A 2,249-nucleotide genomic window follows, 5' to 3' on the forward strand; every position below is an offset into this window, starting at 1 on the left:
ATGTTATGTAATATATTATTTGGGTTACTCACTTATGTTTGCTTCCTGAAAAAAATCCTTCCTTGGCGTCGCGAAACTTTTTTCCGATATTGATGAATTGGTTCCCTAGATTTTTAGACACTTTACACAAGAATATTCATCTATAAAGATTTATCAATTCCTATGACGTTTTGAGGGTAGAAGCTCAGTTCAGTTTTCAACTACAACAAAACCTAGCATTTTGAATTTAAACCTTGAATAGGAAGAAGTAGGCCGCAATTATAATCGCGTACATCATGGCTAGAAAGCATAAGAGGTGTTGCGTGAAAGATTGTACAGGTGAAAAACGTAACTGAAAATCTATTGAAGTTGGCGATATTTGCTTTCTTTAGTATTTCCGGAATAATACGGATTCAATGAATTTCAAACAGAATAATTACATGCTCTTAAACGTAAGTTGTGGATAAAACGGCTAAGGCTTAGGGAAACTGCAGAAGCTTTGTCCAATTTAAGTGTCTGCTCAAAGCATTTTTACTCGGGTGAGATATCTAACTATCATTTAATTACGCTCACGTTCATGTAAATATGTACACGTGACCTTACAGTACCAAAAAGGTCGAAAAAATAGTTTAAATAATTTTTATGGCAATCAAAGTATTGTGCTTGGAAAAAGCCCAGTTAAAATTTAGTTTCGTTTGATGATGTAGTAAGGAGAAATTTTCTCTCTAGATGTCGCTCACGTGAAGCCTGTTAGTGTCGTCGCGTTAAGCTTATTATATTCAGATTCTCGAGGCATTAGTAGAGTCGAAAGTCTTGGGTTTTCCGCGAGGTGCCGTGAGTGACGTATCAAGGAGAAAAACCCGCCAAACGAGTTTTGCTTCGCAGTCCTTAAAAACTGCATTTATACAAATCCTTGGCAAAACTTTTTCAAGCCAACAAAGGGTCAGAAATTAGAAATTAATATATGTATTGCAATTTGATATTAAGTTTAATCGATATGAGAAATTTGGTTTTAATTGCGTAGTTCAAACATTTGTTATGATTAGAAATTATACAACAAAAACGGGTATAAATGCGGCGTTTCGAGATAAAGGGAGCTTAGATACAAGCGAAATTGTATTCTACAGGGCCGGTAGGCCCTTGTAGATATGACTTGATACCGTTTTGTAACGCTAAAGTAATATTCACCCGCTTTTGCTAATTTCCTATGGAGATTAACATGGGTTTTTCGTGATCTTTCCCCACCGCTAACTTAAAAAGTACAGCGAAGTTACTTTTCGGAATTATCTTAAATTAACAATTAAGTATTCAGGGTGTGCTATCAGCCAGTTTGATCAAAACAATTAAGTCTAAGTATGTTAATTTTAGTTAAGTACAGAAGTACGGCTTTGACCATCGTGATTGGACATAATAGTTAGCTAGATCTCTTGGAAAACTCAGTGTTACTATGTAACTGTAGTGTGGTGGTTATCACGTCCGCTTCACACGCGGGAGGTCCCAGGTTCGAGGCCTGGTTGATACATGTATTGACCATCGTGATTGGACATACGAAATAGCTAGATCTCTTGGAAAACTCAGTATTACCACGTATCTATGGTGTAGTGGTTATCACGTCCGCCTCACATACGGAAAGTCCCAGGTTCGAGCCCAGGTAGATACATGTTTTAACCATCGTGATTGGACATAATAATTAGTTAGATCTCTTGGAAAACTTAGACTTACCACGTGTCTGTGGTGTAGTGGTTATAATAAATATTTAACAATTATTTCACTTCACTTGGTTTAATAATGTGACATAGGTAGCGTACTTTTTCCCTACTTTTAAAACCATTAAACTAAGTAATATTAGAAGTTCAACAGATTGTCAAAAAAAGATGTTAAAAGCCACTGTAAATGGTGCTTAAATGCCTAATATTCTCTTAATACTTCCAAATAATATTAGTAAATGGCGTGAATTGATCATAGAAATGGGGTTAAAGTACACCCTAAATGATGTCTTTTTTGGCACTGGAAAAAACAGCATATATGGTGTTTGAATGCACCATTATATTTTAGAGTGCAAATGTATGACGGTAAAGCAAACATAATTATTCAAAATTTAATTACATTAAGACTGAAGTGACAGATATTATATAAAAACGTCTTGGTTTGGACCAAGGCCGAAAAAACAAACGATATGTGTGAGGTTTATCAATTGACTGAAGTTTCAGATATTGAAATTTTTTTTTAGTTATTTTTATCCACTCAATCCTTAATCAATATTTAATTCA

General features: G+C 34.9%; 1 non-coding gene across 1 annotated transcript; it reads left to right on the forward strand.

The window, feature by feature from the left end:
- The first annotated feature begins 1,566 nt into the window (after positions 1-1,566).
- TRNAV-CAC (transfer RNA valine (anticodon CAC)) lies at positions 1,567-1,639 on the forward strand. The gene has a single exon. It is a non-coding gene; the product is annotated as a tRNA-Val (tRNA).
- The last annotated feature ends 610 nt before the right edge of the window (positions 1,640-2,249 follow it).

Source organism: Phalangium opilio, unplaced genomic scaffold, assembly GCF_054372755.1.
Source record: "Phalangium opilio isolate 3A_F unplaced genomic scaffold, DU_Popi_V2 ptg000209l_1, whole genome shotgun sequence".
Taxonomy (NCBI): domain Eukaryota; kingdom Metazoa; phylum Arthropoda; class Arachnida; order Opiliones; family Phalangiidae; genus Phalangium; species Phalangium opilio.